Source organism: Myotis nattereri (genome assembly GCF_964212035.1).
Source record: "Myotis nattereri genome assembly, chromosome: 2".
Lineage (NCBI taxonomy): Eukaryota > Metazoa > Chordata > Mammalia > Chiroptera > Vespertilionidae > Myotis > Myotis nattereri.
Window position 1 is genome coordinate 188,184,602 of NC_138076.1, and position 19,064 is coordinate 188,203,665.

General features: G+C 41.2%; 1 protein-coding gene across 2 annotated transcripts in view; it reads right to left on the bottom strand.

Annotated features, from left to right (window-relative positions):
* The window catches only part of DERA (deoxyribose-phosphate aldolase), a 93,990-nt gene that overhangs the window by 11,235 nt on the left and 63,691 nt on the right, over positions 1-19,064 (bottom strand). The gene's annotated exons all lie outside the window — the stretch shown is intronic.

The window sequence follows — 19,064 nt, forward strand, 5'->3', positions numbered from 1 at the left end:
GCTCCTTCACTTTTAAAGGATAATCTCACCGGACATAGATTTCTAGGTTGGAGAGGGTTTTCCCCCCCTCTCAATACTTTAAGTATTTCACTCTATTCACTTCTTGCTGACATGGTTTCTAATAAGAAGACCACTGTAATTATTTCCATTTTTGTCTATCAGTATTTTCTTTCTGTTTTTTAATTCAAGATTTTCTATTTGCCCTTGGTTTCCTTCCATTTGAATATGATATATCTAGGTGTAATTTTTTAAAATATTTATCCTGCTAGGTGTTCTCTCAACTTCCTGGATCTGTGGTTTGGCATCTGTCATTAATTTTAAAAAATTCTTGACCATTACTACTTCAAATATGTTGTCTGCTCCATTTCTTATTTTTCTGCTGGTATTCCAATTACACATATGTCACACCTTTTGAAATTGTCCCAAAACTTTTAGAAACTCTGTTCCGTATTTTTCAGCCTTTTTTTTTTCTCTCTCTCTCTTTATATTTCACTTTATGGGGCTTCCCTTGACCTATCTTCATGGTCACTAGTACTTTCCACAGTCTACTGGTGAGCCTGTCTACTAATGGGCTCAATCCTGCTCACTGATGAGCCCATAAGGCATTCTTCATTTTTGTTCGTGTTTTTTATTTCCAGCATTTCCTTTTAATTATTTCTTAAGAGTTTCCATCACTCTGTTTACATTACCTTTCATTTTTTCATGCTATTTTTTCCCTGAACATTAATTATAGCTATTTTAAATTTCTCTTTCTGATAATTCCAACTTCTCTTTTACATTTGAATCTGATTGTAATGCTTGCTTTGTCTCTACAGATTATGGGGGGTTTTGTATGTGTGTGTCTTTTGATGTAGTTAATCCTCACCTGAGGATACTTTTCCATTGATTTTCAGAGAAAGTGAAAGGAAGGGGGAGAGACAGAGAGAGAGAGAAACATTGTTGCGGGAGAGACACATCATTTGTTTGCCTCTCGCTCGTGCTCTGACTAGGGCTGGGGATCGAGCCTGCAACCGAGGTACGTGCCTTTGACTGAGGGCCAGTGCTCCATCCACTGACCCAAACCAGCTGAGCCAGACTGTACTTTTTCTTGCCTTTTAGCATCTCTTATAATTTTAGCTGAAAGCTGGACATGACATATTGGGTAATAGGATACAACTATGATATAAACAGGCCTTTGGTGTGAGATTTTATGTTGATCTGGCTAGGAGTTGGGCTGTGCTTAATGTTTGCTGTAGCCATAGGTACCAGAGTATTTAAATCCTATAGTATCTTTGTTTTTTCTTCCCTGCTTACTTAGGGCTTCCTAAGTATTCCTCTTCAGATAGTCTATGTTTTTCCTTTTAGCTCTGTCACTGTAATCCACAGGATTATTGGAGCCCCATTACTGTGATAGTAATGTATGGGGGAGAGGAAATCCTATATAATAAAAGCATAATATGCAAATTGCCCCCTCAGGAGTTCAACCGCTCGCTATTACGTGCGCTGACCACCAGGGGGCAGTGCAAAACATGGAGGGCGTCGGCAACAGGGCGCTGGCAGCGGGCAGTGGGCAGCAGTGGAGGCACTGCTGGCCCCAATGGGCCCCAATGAGAGCAGGACTGTGGTGGGATGGTGGAGCAGATGAGCGGGTGGCACCAGGCCAAAGCAGGGTGCCAGGCAGGAATGCAGGGCTGCAAGGCTGGGGGCACGAACTGAGGCCTAATTGCTGCAGGCCACCCCGAGGCACCCCACCTGTGCATGAATTCATGCACCGGGCCTCTAGTATTTTATAATCTTATAATTAAATATCAGTCTTTTACTAGTTGTAGGCCTGTGCCACTGGGCCGTAACCTTCGCAAATGTGTCCTAGCTTTTCTCGCCCCCTTTGGTGAGGTATGAAGACTAGAAGACAAATGCCTTCCCAGGTAAGATAAGACTCTAGTAAAGATGTAGGCCTTTGCTAAGGAGAACACTCTGGACATATTTTGCAATAATTATCTTTCCCTTCCTTGCCAGAATCAAGTTCTTTCTTAGCTTTTCACTGAGAATCTGGGGCTCCTGGAGGTAAAACCCACAAAAGTACTGGGGTTACACTAAGCTTCCCACAATTTGTCAAATTTACCACCTAAGTGTTCTTACCAGTGTATGATTCTAGCAGGTAAGCAGATCTCGATTGTGACTCTTAGGATTTCCCTGTCTTTCCAGATTTCAAGGGGGCAGTTTGCCCTACTCCCTAAGTTTTTTGACAGGTCTTAGAAAAGTCACTGATTTTCCTTTTATTTGGCTTTTTCATGTTCTAAAGAACAGGAATGACAACTTCCAAATTCCCTACATGCTGAAGCTAAAACCTGAAGTCCTTAAATATTAAGAGCAGCCTTTATTATTTAGAAATCAGATATGGATGGAGATACAATTATGTATGGTATTTAAGGTATTTTAGACATATGCCAAGAAACTATCCTGGTCAAGTAGAATTGGAAAGATTCAGAGAGATTCACTTTATCTAGAATATGGGATAGGTAGAATTTGGTACAAACCCTGAAGGAGAATAAAGAAGAGAGGAACAGAAGAACAACGCCATCAGAAGAAACACAAGCATAGAAAATGTAAGACACATCCAAAGAATAACAAATGGGTCCATCAAAGGAATCTCTGTGAGGGGCAGGGAGCTTGGGGGTTGGGGGATAGTGATATTTGGTGTGAGTGTGTCAATGTGTGTTTTGGAACATCCTATATAATAAAAGCCTAATATGCAAATTGTCCCCTCAACAGGGAGTTCAACCAGGAGTTCAACCAGGGGGTGGGGCCAGTCGGCTAACCGCCCGTGGCCCCTCCCCCTGGCTGGCCCACCCTGGCCAGTGGTGGTAGGCAGCCAGGGGAAGGGAGGCCCCGGCTGGAAGCCAGCAGCCACTAGGGACCCTAGCCATGCACAAATTTCGTGCACTGGGCCTCTAGTGTGACTATAAAAATCCCTTAGGAAACATGAGGTCTGTCCCCTGAAATCAGTGTTTAAGATGCTAAATTTGGTGTCTAGTTAGATGGGAGGAGGAAAGACAATGGAGAGTCAGAGATCACACAAGAGACTAACAGGCATGCAGGCACCACTGGCTATTTCTGTAAGCCCAGGAATAAGACTTAGCTTTCATCACACAAAATACTATAGAAAGTACATTAGTATTATACTACTGTCAAAAAAACAATGGACTTTCCAATGGGACTAAGCGGGCACACACTCTTGTTTTACTTCTCATTTTAATATTGCTTCCTTTGCCCCTCTGCTAAAACAAAATTACCTTAGAGAAATAAATGCTAGATTTAGAATATCCAACACCACAGAACACCATAGACTCTCCTCAGAGCTTATGTAAATCCAACCTTAACCAAGATCACTTCTGCTCAGCTTGGGGAAAAAGACCTTATGAGAAAATATCTCACAATTAGAATAGCTATCCATATAAATGTTCTCTCATCAGTGCCCACAATTTCAATGAAATGACTAACTTAGAAGATGAAAGGCCTGGAAGTCAAAAGTAACACATTAAATAGACTAGTATTCAACTGTAATTAGTTGAAATTAAAATTAATAATAAATTTATAGTATTATATCAAAACGCATTTTTTTCTTTTCCTAATTTGAAATCTCTAGCACAATACTTTTTTGTGGTTGGTCTAAAGCAACTCAAAGCTTTTCTAAGGCCCATAATTACAAGTCTCCACGGTACAGTTTCATTAAAAACTTTCATTAAACAACAGCTGCCCTTGTATATGGTCTTCTAATCAATTTGGTCAAACAGAATGACTTCTAATCAGCTGTTGATAAAAATAGAAGATGAAATTTTAATTCTAATAGATTAACCACAAACTCAAGACAGTCTTCAAAATCCATCTAGCTCTATTCTCCAGTGGATTTAATGACTATTCAGCAACTCATTACTAAATAGAACAAGATGAACATTTTCCAGTTCATTAAAGAAATGTACTATGTATTTTTGCATTGTCCTCATGATTCGTTACAGGGAGTCTTAATTACAAGATAATGGATAATGGTTATTAAATGCAGACTGCAGTAATGAAGCTCTATTCATTTGCGAACCTCAGAGACTGCAAAGAGAAGAAAATAAAATTACTAGCTTCAAAAGATTAACGGATCAAATTATTATTCAATTTTGAAAATCTCATTCAGACTTCACAGAAACAAGAGGAGATTAAAAACTAGTATTAAGACCAAAGTAGTACATTTAAAAAAATAATATCTTAAGGCTATTACTGCATAATAAGCTTCAGATGTGATTATTAGAAAAACATATAGCTAACAATGGGAAAACATACATTTTTATTTCCTGAACAACTCTTATTTATGAGATAAGAAGTTACTAGTAGAATCTTAAAGGGAGTCTTGGTGAACATGGGAGACATATGCTACTATGCTACAAAAGAGCAGCACAATGGAAGGTATTATTAACATTTTATACCTCACTAATGAAAACAGGATTAAAATCAACTGCTGCTTGAGAAAGCTTGTCATTAAGTGGAATTCATGCCAACCCAATAATAAGAGCTTCTGGGCACATTACTCATTAGCACTGTGTTTTCTATCATTCTCTGAAAAAATTCCCGATTAAAGTTAGCAAGAGAGTTTTGTGTGGTGATTCTGAAACTAATTTATACTTGCGCTCTGCAATGGGACAGCTTTTCTTTTTTAATCCTCACCAGAGGATATGTTTTTATTGAACCCACAACCCAAGCATGTACCCTGAATGGGAATTGGACTGGCAATCTTTTGGTGCACAGGACAATGCACAACCAACCGAGCCACTCTGGCTGGGCAAGGACACCTTTAAAAAAATGTGTGTGTGTGTGTGTGTGTGTGTGTGTATTTTCTCCTGTATATTTACATTGTACAAAAGTATGAAGCCCCAGTCTGGCCGGTGTGGCTCAGTTGGCTGAGTGTCTTCCCATGCACCAGGAGGTTGGCAGTTCAGGTTCAATTCCAGTTCAATTCCAGGAGGTCAGGGCACATGCCTGGGTTGTGGGCCCAATCCCCAAATTAAAACACATTCTTTGATATTATATTCTTTCACTCAACAAAGGCCTGAAAATAATTTGGGGGGCGATAAGGACCCAGTATTATGGTTGAAGAACTGGCCAAAGATGAAAGCAGAAGACCCCTGAGGGGTATCAATATGGTGCTGATACTCAGTCTAGAGACCAATTATACCACAAAGACATCCTTACATGACCCAGAGATAATAGCTACCCTTGTGAACAAGAGGGGAACATTTTCTAAAAGAGAGAGAAAAAAAACATAAGAAGGAAAGAAAAAATAAATAAAAACACCTGCTCTCTCAGTTCTTTCCTTCATCCTGAATAGTGAGCTCTAGAAATACTTCTCAGCTGGCCCAGCCTATCACATGAGAAAGGCAACAGCGCTGCATAATTAAGCAGTAAGGCATGTTCAAGCTCAATGGCAATCAGAAAGCAATCACAATCTCAGAGGCAGAAAATATCCCAAATACCCCTAGGGGAAGATTAGCTCATGATAACCACATTCATTGTAGTGCCTTCGCCTCAATAAAAATAAAAATGTGGCCAGTTAAAATAATGCAAAACAGTAGGATTCAAATGGAATACAAGGTGGGGACTCTGACTATATAATACTTGGTAATTGACAGTAATGTCGCTGGGAGAATATCTTAAACAATTATGTTAACCATACAAAGATATGTGGTGGAATCTCTTGCCACAAACAAGAGTCCTTGAGTTATGTCTAATGCTATGAGTTCCCCTTCACTTCTAAAATGTAGCAATTTAAAATGAGCTTCAGAACTGTAATAATACCAGAGGTGAGTTACTCATCAATGCAAATATCTATTTTAGAGTGGATTTAAATTTTTCAAACAACTCTAAAATGTTTGTTTGTTTTTTACAAATTTGGAAAAAGAAAAGAATTATTTAACTCAAATGTTTACAAGGCCATACTGTCCACATTTTAGACCAAGAATCAAACTGGGAAATACCAGAATGTCTCCTAAACCAAGCTCTATACAGCCTCTAATTTTTAATATTGCATTGGTGCTCCTGAGGGTGTTTACAAATATCTAAATACAGTTAACTGTTCAGAAATGGGTTCCTAAAATATCATGCTGTACTTCTTGGCTCTCACTTCTATCCCCTCCCTTCTCCTTCTTTTGAGTAAGTTTATCAAGGAAGAAGAGTTAGGGGTGAATCCTAGAAGATCTGTAATTAAAACAAGAAGTCTGAAATTACAAAGTGGGGATAGCTGCACAATGCTGTGAATGTACTAAAAAACCCTGAACTGTACACTTTCAAGGGCGAGTTTTATGTCATGGCAATTACATCTCAATCCTATATAATAAAAGCCTAATATGCTAAGCGTCCAGTCATCCGTTCAACCAATCAAAGTGTAATATGCTAATGGTATGCTAAGGCCGCTCAACCGCTCACTTGACCGGGGCAGACAGTCGACCGGTCAACCAGTCACTATGACGTGCACTGACCACCAGAGGGCAGATGTTCTGACCGGTAGGTTAGCTTGCTGCTGAGATCCGGCCAATCAGGACTGAGCGAGAAGGGCCAGACATGCCCTAGAGCAGTGGTTCTCAACCTTGGCTGCACATTAGAATCACCTGGGAATCTTTTTAAAATCCTGATTTCTGGGCCTCATCCTCTGGAAATTCTGTTTCTTTGTTATGGGGTGGGGCCACAACATTAGTAACAAAGAAACAATTTCTGGAGGATGAGGCCCAGAAATCAGGATTTAAAAAAGATTCCCAGGTGATTCTAATGTGTAGCCAAGGTTGAGAACCACTGCCCTAGAGTCTTCCCGTGGTCCCTCCCTGGCTGGCCAACCTCCCACATCCCTCCCCAGCCCTGACTGTGCACCGGTGGGGTCTCTCGGCCTGGCCTGTGCCCTCTCGCAATCCGAGACCGCTAGGGGGATGTTGGAGAGCCGGTTTTGGCCCAATCCCACAGGCCAGGCCAAGGGATCCCATTGGTACACAAATTCGTGCACCAGGCCTCTAGTTTAAAATAAAAAAGGAAGTGTGTTCACGAGGGAGAAAGGGGGTAAAAACTAAGTAAAGCTAACTCTGAGTAAAATTATCAATTAGTTAACAAATTAAGTATATATAGCAAGGGTCCTCAAACTTTTTAAACAGGGGGCCAGTTCTCTGTCCCTCAGACCGTTGGAGGGCCGGACTATAGTTTAAAAAAAACCTATGAACAAATTCCTATGCACACTGCACATATCTTATTTTGAAGTAAAAAACACAAACGGGAACAAATACAATATTTGTATTTGCATGTGGCCCGTGGGCCGTAGTTTGAGGGCCCCTGATATATAGTCATCTGCACCTTCACCCCTTTTTCTGGTCTCATGTCTAAAGGCTACTCCTAATTTTGATTTGCACTTCCCTAATAGCTAGTGAAGTTGAACACCTTCTCATATATCTGCTGGCCACTTGTATGTCTTCTTGGAGGGATGTCTGTTTAGGTCCTCTGCCCATTTTTTAATTGGGCTGTTTGTTTGGTGTTGAGTTGTATGAGTTTTTTATATATTTTGAATAGTAACCCCTTGTCGGAGCTGTTGTTTGCAAATACCATCTCCCATTCGGTTGGTTGCCTTTTTGTTTTGTTGGCAGTTTCTTTTGCTGTGCAGAATCTTTTTAGTTTGATACAGTCCCATTCATTAAATTTTGCCTTTACTTCCCTTGCCTTTAGGATCAAATTCATAAAATCCTCTCTAAGACCAAGGTCCAGAAGTCTAGTACTTATGTTTTCTTCTATGTAATTTATTGTTTAAGGTCTTATAGTTAGGTCTTTGATCCATTTTGAATTAATTTTTGTACACGGGGAGAAGATTCTGTCTTTAATTCATGACAAGATCTAGCACTGTGTCTTGGGAGACAGAAAAGGCAATAAAGCTGGAGCCAGAAGACCTGGGTTCAAATAATGAAAATATGTGATCTCTAATCGTCATTAATGATTATAACATACCAGTAACATTTAGTCATCATTGGTCTAAACAGACATGGTTATTTATTGATGTTTTACTCTGGAAATAAGGTTAACCAAATGAAGAGCATTCATAGCCAAGCATTAAACTACTTAAAATATTACTTTTGAAGAAAAATACTTCAACACATCTATCATTATCTATACTAATAAAAAGGTAATATGCTAATTAGATTGGATAGACCGGATGTCTTCTGGGCATCCTTCTGGACAAAGCCACAGCAGTTGTGAGGGCCAAGGAGAGCTGAGGAGGCCCGGCAGCAGCGGTGACTGCTAGAGCAGGCAGTGGCAGCATCAGCAGCGGGGTGATGGGGGTGGCGCCTTACCCTGATCGGCCCAGTCGCCTCCTGCAGAGGAAAAGGCCTAAGCCGTCAGTAGGACATCCCCTGAGGGCTTCTGGACTGTGAGAGGGGGAAGGCCGGGCTGAGGCACAACCCCCCCCCCACCCAGTGCACGAATTTTCATGCACTGCGCCTCTAGTACTTTCTTAAACAGATTTTTAGCCCTAGCTGGCTCAGTGGCTAGTGTAGGCCCACAGGCTGAAGGGTCCCAGTTTGATTCTGGTCTCAATTGCAGGCTCAATCCCCGGCCCCCATCGGGGCACATGCAGGAGACAACCAATCTCACATAGATGTTTCTCTCTCTGTGTCTCTCCCCCTCCCTCTTTTCCACTCTAAAAATCAATGAAAAAAAATCCTCTGGTGAGGATTAATGAACAAACAAACAAAAAAGATTTTTAAAGAGTGATATCAACACTGAGAATGTCATGCTGTCCAAAGAGAGAATTTTTATTTAAGGGCCTTTTAGGACCAGTTCAACGATGCCAGCTGGGAGTCACCGACTTTGCCTTGTGCACAGTCGAAGACTATGATGTCTAATGTGGCAGTCACTCGCCAATGTGGCTACTGAGCACTTGCAAAGTGGTTCATCCAAACTGGGATGTGCTATCAGTATGAAATACACAGACTTTTGAAGACTTAGTACAAAAATGAGAATATAAAATCTCTCACTAATACTTTTCACATGGATTACAAACTGAAATGATATTGTGGATTTATTGGGCTAAATAAAATTTATTATTATAATTACTTTCACCCATTTCTTTTTACTTTACTAAAGTGGCTATTAAGAATTTTTAAAATTATATATCTCTGTTAGGCAGGAATGGTCCAGAACTTCAATGAGACACTGAAATCTGTATTCACCCTGCCTAAGCTACAGTTTGATGCCCTTTTAAACTACTATCCTTGGTTTTCATTTATTTAGGAAAAATAAAAAAGGCTTAAATCTGCCCAGAGGTAGAGTAAGAAGTTCCCTGGTAACAACACTTAACTATTCTCTCTCATTCAAAGAATTCAGTTCTGTCCCCATATTTGAATACTTCACTCAACAAACAAAAGCTCTGTAATTAACTGGACCTGCCCTCCCTAGAAAGCAGCCAATATCTGTTTGGGGGAACATAAGAACACGCCCCTATGTCTTATACCCAATCCTTATCATATACAGTAGAGGCATTCTAGTAAACACAATTTTCTCTGTCTTGAACATTTTCATTGGTTTCAATGCCTCTTATGGATTAGCACCCTGGGAACCTGGCCAGCTGGCTGGCCCCTTAATCCTGTTTGGAATTGGCCTTGCTTTCTGTTTTCAAACACACAGGAATAACTCTAAACCACACTTACCAACTCATGACTGCATGTGACTTGTGCTCACAGCTCTGTGCTCAAGCCAACCACTCTCTCTCCCAATCTTTCAACATCCACTCAATTAATATTCACTGAGCACCTACTATGTGCTAGTACTATTGTATGAACTGGGGACACAACAGTATACATGATACGAACTCCCTTAATAGGCCACTGTTACAGGCAACACTCCCTTAATGGGCCTCTATTAAAGGCAAGACTGACTCAGTTACAGAAGTTATTTGTTTTCTGTCTGGCTATCTAAAGAAAAAAAAACCTCTGTCTCCATCACATTACCCCCTGTTTTCAAGAGAGCTGGTGGCACTGCTGAAAAGGAAAAAATGAGATTCATGACATTAGACTAGTACCCGATGATCAAAAGAAAATGCCAGACGTGCCCACAGGCACTGTTACTGTATAGGTATAATGGTCTGGATAAAACAGCAAAGGGTTTTAGACTCAATATAAAATGAAAACATCAACCTGCAAATCAAGTTACTGATGCCAGATGCCTCAAAACCAAAATGCTTTCCTTTTTGGGCCGGCTTGTTACAGCTGAACTTACTGGTGTAGGAATGTATTATGTTAAAGCAAATGTCCTCTACTGATACGGTATTTTAAAGTCATCTTATCTTGAAATGACACAACCATATCTAACGCATTCTTTTTTCCTTCTCATTTGCTGGGAGAAAAGGAGATGGAACCTCAATACGAGGTAAAATGTGATTTGGTATCACTATATATACTTTGGCGAATAAGAGTAAAATGAAGATGCATTTTAACAAAATAACAGGCTAGATATGCTTTAAACAACTGGATTTCATTTTGATTGTGCTTCCCATTGTCACAGGCAAGTTTGGAATATACAATATACATTAACATTAAAAGTCAGGTATGCTTGTGTGGAATCTATTAACTTGAGAGAAAATGACTCAAATTGAAGAAATAGCTGCTTAAAATGGATTTAGAAATATATTTTACTGAACAAAGCAAGCTAGAAAATTAGGCTACTTTATCAGGATTAGAAGAGTGCTGTGAATTTTAAACACAAAGCTTTTAAAAACAATGCAGAACATAGTTGAGCTTATCCTGCCTCAATGTCATCATCAATCTTTTTTTCAGTAACAGATGATGTCTACAGAGTTACTTTTTACAATGACCTGTCTTTCATAAAAAAAAAAAAAAAAAAATCTGTGTTAATTTTTCTGCAGGGAGTTTTATCTCCCGGTGATTGTTTCACTGTACCTGGAGATGCACACACTTTCCATTAGCAGATCTCTAGATGGTGAACCTTGAAAAGGCTCTGAATGGGAACTATTCACCATGGCCTGGCCATGTGGGTTATTGCAGTCACCACTTACCAACCACTTATAAAGACAACGCTGCCATGCTCCTACTGCTCACAACCATTGTCAAGTTAAAATCCTGTCTCTATTTTCCAACTAGTCACGACTTGATTTTTATCTGTATTCCTCTGCACTCAGCCACCACCAGAGGCCTTGATTCCTCAACAAAAGAGGTACATGTTGGCAAAGGAGGCCCAGCGAATCTCCTCTATGATAAGAGTCTGATCAGAGAGGATCACCTCAAACCTTTGCCAAGTCATGGGCCTTATCAGGATATGAGAATCATTCACAAATTCCTGAAAACACATAAGGCAAGGAGAAAGGATGGGAAAAAGAAGTTTGTGAATTGGGCAGGAAGAACGGTCCTGACCTAGACTCTGAAAAAGTTATGAATTAATACCGCATGCCTACAAGCTGGATCCATTTTGCATATTCACTAGAAATCATATAGGATTCCCTGGATATCAGACTGTCTGTTTTCGACAGTTTTAAATAGAAATTATATATAACCATATGGTAATGATGTGTATTTCAGAGAAATAGTTTACATTACACACTTAATACAGAGGTTTTATCTGCCTCTCACAGAACTTCCTATTAGAAGGCTAACAGGTTTGATTAAAGGCTATTCATTTTTAGGAGATTTCCCTCATCGGAAAACAGAATATAAATAGTTTCTTAATATCTATAGATATTTACCTACCTTCCTTTTAAACCCACATTTAAAAGTTCTAACACATATTTAATGTTTTATTACTACCTGTATAATTGCTTTGAGTGTGGCATTAATTTCCTCCCCCTAAAGTACATGTTATGTCATAGGTGTAATTTCTCCCAGGTATTTCAGGGGAGGTATTAAATGTCAAAATCCAAAGTGAATACATACATAACTTAAAAATGTAAAATCTCAGCCAAAAAAATATTTCAGCTGTTAAGTTTATTACCAAAAATGGGAAATGAAATTCACAATGATAACCTATAAGGTAAAAAGGCATTTAGAAAATGGAATTAGAGACAGTTGCTGGCCATCCATTTACTTATGCTTCTGACCAAAAAAAAAAAAAAAAAATCATAAATTTGCTCTGGAGAAAGAAGGTTTTCCGTGTGGACTTGGCCCAGCTTTTTATATTTAATAATGAAAACTAAAGAGCACAAAAATGTTTAAGTGTGAAGGGCTACGAAGTGTTGAAATGCAGAATGGAAAGATAAGACAGGTTTGCTGTGGCATTTTTCATCTCAAAACCTTCAACTGCTTACAGAATAAAACTCTAGCATTTCTACTCTTCAGGATCTGAATTTAGCTAATATTCCATTGGTGCCTTCTGCTTCTCACCCTAAAGTATCTCAGGTTCTAGCAAATTCTGATGAATAATAATAATAATGACAATACTACTACTACTAATAATAAGACAAACCCAGCTGGTGTGGCTCAGTGGTTGAGTGTTGACCCATGAACCAGAGGTCACAATCCAATTCCAGGTCAGGGCATATGTCTGGGTTTCAAGCTCGATCCCCAGTAGGGGGTGTGCAGGGGATAGCCAATAGATGATTCTCTCATCACTGATGTGTCTAACTCTCTCTCCCTCTCCCTTCCTCTCTCTGAAATCAATAAAAAGCATATGTTTAAAATAATAATAATAATCTACACTAGTAAAAGACAAACATGCAAATTGACCATACCTTCGCTACACCTTAAGCCACGCCCACCAGCCAATCAGAGAGACTATATGCAAATTAACCCAACCAAGATGGCGACCGGCAGCCACGGAGCTGGAGCGAGCAGGAGGCTTGGTTGCCCCAGTGATGGAGGAAGCCAAGCTTCCTGCCTGCCGCGCCCGCTCTGAGCTCCACTGAAGGCAACAAAGTTTCAATTATAGAAGATAAATAAACCCCAGATACCTGCTTTCAGCCAGCCGTGGCCATGGAGCTGGAGCGAGCAGGAGGCTTGGGTTGCCCCTGGCGATGGAGGAAGCGAAGCTTTCCACCCCGCCCTGGCCGGCTCTGAGTTCCACTCAAGGCTACAAAGTTTCAATTATAGAAGGTAAATAAATCCCAGAATAAAAAAAGAAAAGAAAAAAAGGAGAGGCTGGGAGCTTCCGTCGCCGGGGGACTTGGCCAGCCTGAAAATGGCCCTCAGCCCCTCACCCAGACTGGCCAGGAACCCCAGTGAGAACCCCCCACCCTAAAGGGGGTTTGGCCAGCCTGAAAACAGCCATCAGCCCCTCACCCAGGCTGGCCAAACCTCCATGGGGTGAGGGTCCCCACTTGGGGGGGGGGGGCTTGACCAGCCTGCAAACAGCCATCAGTCCCTCACCCAGGCTGGCCAGGCACCCCAGCAGGACTCCCACCCTGATCCGGGACACCCTTCGGGGCAAACCAGCTGGCCCCCACCTGTGCACCAGGCCTCAATCCAGGAGCTGTTCCCTGGTGGTCAGTGCACTCCCACAGGGAGAGCTCTGCTCAGCCACAAGCCAGGCTGATGGCTGCCAGCACAGCGGTGGTGGCAGGAGCCTCTCCTGCCTCCTCAGCAGCACTAAGGATGTCCGACTGCAGCTTAGGCCTGCTCCCTGCTGGTAAGTGGGCATCCCCCGAGGGCTGCTGGGCTGCCAGAGGGATGTCTGACTGCCAGCTTGGGCCTGATCCCCCAGGTAACGGGCCTAAGCCAGCAGGTGGACATCCTCTGAGGGGTCCCAGACTGCAAGAGGGTATAGGCCGGGCTGAGGGAGCCCCCCCCCCCCCCCAGTGCACAAATTTTTGTGCACCGGGCCTCTAGTAATAATATAAGACAAAACAACATTAATAGTAGTAGAATGCATCTCCTTTGTGAGAACTCACAGGTACTGGGCTCCAGCTAACCACTTTATTTATCTACTCTCATTTAATCCCCACAGTAACTTAAAAGACAGGCACTCTTATTATCACCATTTACAAATGAAGAAACCAGGGGTGACAGATATTGAGGAACTCATCTAAGACTATAATTTATAAACACCACACATGGAACTTAACACAGCTTTTTCTAACTCAAAGTCCAGGCTTTTCATTACTATACTTCTGCCCCCTACACCAGAGGAGGTGTTATTTCACAGAAAGACCCTCTACCTTTTCAAATTTGTACTCTCCATCCTTTCTCTCCCTGTCAAAATCCTACCTGGCCAGTTCAACCGTTTCCTTCACTATGAAGCAGCACAAACATTGCTTTCCCCCTATTTGGAATGGAAACATGATGACTGGAGCTGAGGGAGCCGCCTTTCAACCATGAGGAAAATGCCAAGAGAATAACAGAGGCACTAAACCTGGCACGGATGATGAACCAGCAACCATGACTGACTATGCCTCTGAACTTATTTTTTAATGAGAAAAATAATTCCTTATTTATGTAAGTCACTGTTCTTAAGTTTGGTGCTTTTTGTAGCCACACTCAATCCTAACTGATGAGGTCCCGGGACTGTTTATTTTTGCTCTGCTGAGCTAGAAATCCAATGGTGCACCCTATCTATTAATTTCCCTTGGCATCACTCTCTGCAACCATGGACACTGGGTGCCACTTCCCCTCCTCCCCAACACACATACACAGCCTCCTCTCTGCCTGGCTGAGACCCCTGGATATGCCACCGGCTATGCCTACCCAAACCCCTAGATCCCCACTCCATCTACATTAGTAAATCAGGCAGGAGTCAAAGTCCACCTGGATAAGATGTAGAAGGAAAAGTAGCAGGTGAAAGGGGACCCTCGTAAGCTGTAGGTATTATTAGGAAAAGCTAGAAGTGGAAAGCCTCGGGAGAACAGAGATTTCTGTTGGAGAGACAACCGTCTGGGAGATTAGTGAATGGAGCATCTATACACCAATCTGAACACGTTATTGAAAAAACAGAGAAAGGAACTGTTTTATCAAGAAACAGAGACTCTAAGGAGTTCTAGCGAAAGTAGAAGATGAGGAATAAACTAAGGTACAAGCCCTAAAAAGCTAACTGGAGAACACACTGGGCCCGGATAAGCGGGACCATTTTTCAATGTGTGTGTCCATCCCCGTGCACTAACCCCACAAGGCTGTGGTCATGGCCACCTCATTCACTGGCGTCATACGGACCATATGTAGCGAGCACAGTGGTCACAGTATAGACTTAATAAATACAAAATCTAAATACGTTCACAACCAGGTAAGCTCTGGTAAAGCATAATGTCTGTACGGAACACAACTAAACTCCCCAGCGATTCCACAGCTGTCTAATTGTATAAATACATGAGTTTCTACTTCATTAACCTCTTTAGTAAACACTTACATAGCACTTAGCATGTGCTGGGTACCTTTCTGAAAGCTTTATCAATAACCCAACAAGTGTTAATAAAATAAAGCAGTGATTGGGCACTTCAGGATCTGACTGAAGCTACCTTGCTGAGTAACATGGGAAGTAGACCTATGATAAGGCTAAGCATCCAAGAAGTAATCTTGAGAAATCCTATGCTTCCTGGCCCAAGGGACCTGTCCTTGACCTAGTCTGTCCCACCACCAGTACCTGTGAGTGACTACCGTGCTCTAGGCTGTGTGCTGGGCAGTGACGAATAAGCTTTCCTGAAACTGCTCCATTCTGAGAGAGAGGCTAAGTGGAGAATGAAGTGTTGGACGTCAACCAGGGCACACAACCTGGAGTCCACAAGGGTGGATGTGAGGACATGAATGGCTGAGATCTCTTTCTTCGGTGGGCGGAGTCGGAGGAGCTGTATGGAGAGAGCGCAGTTGATCCAGGACACTTTAAATGAGGGCTACTCGCTAACTGGTAAAGTTTGGGCTTTGTTTTTTCTGATTTTAGTTGTAGTTTCAGTCAGTTTAACCGAGCAAATCTATATTAAATTTCTCCTGCTCTCCACTTCTAAGCTGTTTATCTTACACACATTGAGCACTAATACAAATATCTTGATTGGCAACACTGTTGTCAGCCTCAAGAGAAAGATTCTGTTTTCTTGAAGAGTTTCTGAGTTTGGCTGAAGGGGGGAGGTGGGGGTGGGAGGGGGGGATCCAAGGTGAGAAAGGGATTCTAACCTTACGGTTTCAACTCAATGGATGTTTTATAATCAAATATTTTCACAAACTTCACATCTAGTTCTCTGCATCTATCAACTAGTTTTGCTCAAGTAATGTGACACAGTTATTGAACCCGTGCCTTTTTAAAAATGCATTTAAATTTTAACAGGCTTAAACTAAAGAGTGAGGATCTAACAGTGGAATTTCAGACATTAGCCACAGGAACAACAGGAAGGGGGCGGTGTTTGAGGCGACTGCAAGGCAGGTATTCTAAAATTGGACCACTTACACTGGGAGGCTTACGCTCCCATAGCTCCATGTTCATTGTAATCTTGTCTGCTTAAAAATGTATACCAGTACTCCCACAGAGCATAAGCTTCTATGTCTACAGGACCCGACGGAACCTAATGATATTCACTGACTCTCGCCTTCGGTTCAATATTCATAATGACACACGAGAAAAACTTTGCCATACATAAAAATAAGTGTGGTGTGGTGGGCTTACAAATACATAGTTTTCCTTTCTGTAAACTTTCAGGATCTTTTCTAAGTGCACATGCACCGTGAATGGCTTGTAGGCGTACATGTTACACTGTGTCCCCAAAGTTGTCTGATCATGTGACCTCTTTTTCAGAGACGTTTTCATTGAAATACTGTATCACAGAACGCAGTTTGGAAATCATTGTTTTAGCTGAAAATTATCCCAAAACACACACATTTTCTTTATTTGTTTGGTTGGAGGCAGGCTGGTCCCTGGAATAACCTTCTCGGTTCTGACAGGACTTTTCTAGAACCTCAGATCATCCGAGGGCAAGTGTTGTGGAGCTCATTACCTTGGCTAGCTCGCGGAAATGTGTTTTGAAGTAGACTGCATGAGAAGACAGAACCTTTTAAACTTCTAAAACCGTTTCGTAGCAAAATTTAATTTGGACTTTCTAGGGCATGAAACCAAATCCTCAGGTGCTATTTCTTCTTTATCTAATTATTCATAGACTCTAATACTTAAAATAGGTTCATAGATCTCATTAAATTATCAAAAGATTTCTAACCCTTTGCACTAAGAAACACACATACGCAGATGATCTCTGCGATTTATAAATCAACGCTTCCTAACCTGGAGTTTGGAAACTCCCAAGGTATTTCTATCTTAATTTATAATGAAATTTTCTTTAAGTCTCAAAAAATTAATAAACGTAATCCATGTTTATTTTGGGGAAAATAATGTAACAAAAAAAATAAATAAATAAAATAAAAACCAAAGCCCCATTAAGTCATTTGTTACACTGTACAAAGGATACGTTTGCAAATACTTTCTGTCTTTAAGAAGAGAGCATACAATTTAATACACTAAAGAGATTACTAATAAAAATTTAAGAAGATGGCTGGTTCTTTTTTTTCTTATGTCAGAAAATACCGCTCTCCCTTTTCCACATTAGCTTCATTTTTTTCGGTGCGTTAACACAAATGGAGAATTGCTGCATTTAAAATTAATCTTTTATCAAAACTATGGGATGTCTAGATTCATAAATCAAAGCAAAAAAACCCCAAAAACACAGGTTGGTGGGGAACTAGGTTGTTAGGCAGCAGTTAGGCTTTTTTCGTTCAGTTTTGTTTTATTTTGCTTTCCGTGGTGACTCCTTTGCAGTATGTAAGGTCTCTGGGGGGATTATGTGTGCTTCATTTTTTCTCTGTATTTATTTATGTCTTTTGAATACTTAGTTTTAGATTCAGATTTAAATGAGCGGCCTATGTTAAACTGCTAATTGACTACATAGATAAACCAGTTACATTTTCTACCTTTAATTATTAAATCGAGCAGTTTAATACATAATTTTCACAACCTAGAAGTGGAATGCATTCCAAAAGCTCATAAATTCACAGCAGGCTGGAAATTAAAATGTTCCTCTACAGATAAACACTATGTCAACCGATAGTAAGTCCCAGGTCAGCCCTGGCAAGCATGTTTTACCTGCCCAGAACCCATGTCCTACCAACCCCTCCTAAGCATTCTGCATAACAGTGTTTCCTTAGGAGACTGAAGAAGGCCAGGTGGTACATCTGACTGTCAGTCCCTACAACCCATCACTTCTATCATCTGCCAGGTTGGGGATGGGGGTCACTCTGAGCTTTAAATTACCAAAGGAGTTTACACTTGCAAGGTGAGAAGGGCTGGGTAACTAGGACTTGGGGGGAGTGGGTGGTGAGGAGTTATGGGAGCCAATAGCTTCTTAGTCACAAATCACTAGAAATGCTCACTCATAAGCCACATCCTAGTCACTCTTGCCTCCTTGCTTTCTTCCATCAGCTCTAGAGTCTACATCCTCTCCAGGGTCACTTACAGGTTGTTTTAGCTGGTGCGCAGCTCACCATAATAGAGAAATATAATCTCACTGCTTCTCTCCTACTTCAAACAAGCACTCAGCCCTTAAGCACATAAGCAAAATGAGCAAAAAGGTCCTCCCTGAACTCTTATTTGGCTTTCCTTCTTTAGGGCTCACTTGTTATGAGTTGAGTCATGTCCTCCACTAATTTCATATGTTGAAGTCCTAATCCCCAGATGTTGGAGTGTAACTTTATTTGGGGAAATAGGGTCACTGAAGATATAATTCGTAACTGGAATAGATAGGGTGGGCCCCCAATCCAATATGATTAGTGCCCTTATAAAAAGAATGCCATGTGAAGAGATAAACACACACACACACGCACACGCACACACACACAGAATGCCGTGTGAACATGAAGGCAGAGTTCAGAGTGATGCTTCTACAAGCCAGCACACTACCAGGAGCCAGAGGAGAGGCCCGGAACAGATCCTCCCTCTGCCCTCAGAAGGAACCAACCCTGCCCACTCCCTGATCTCAGGCTTCTGGTCTCTAGAACTGGGAGGCAATACATTTCTACTGTATAAATCATTCCGTTTGTGGCATCTTTATATCAGTCTTAGGAAACAATGTAAGAATAAATTTAAAAAGTTAGAAAGACATCACACACATAGGT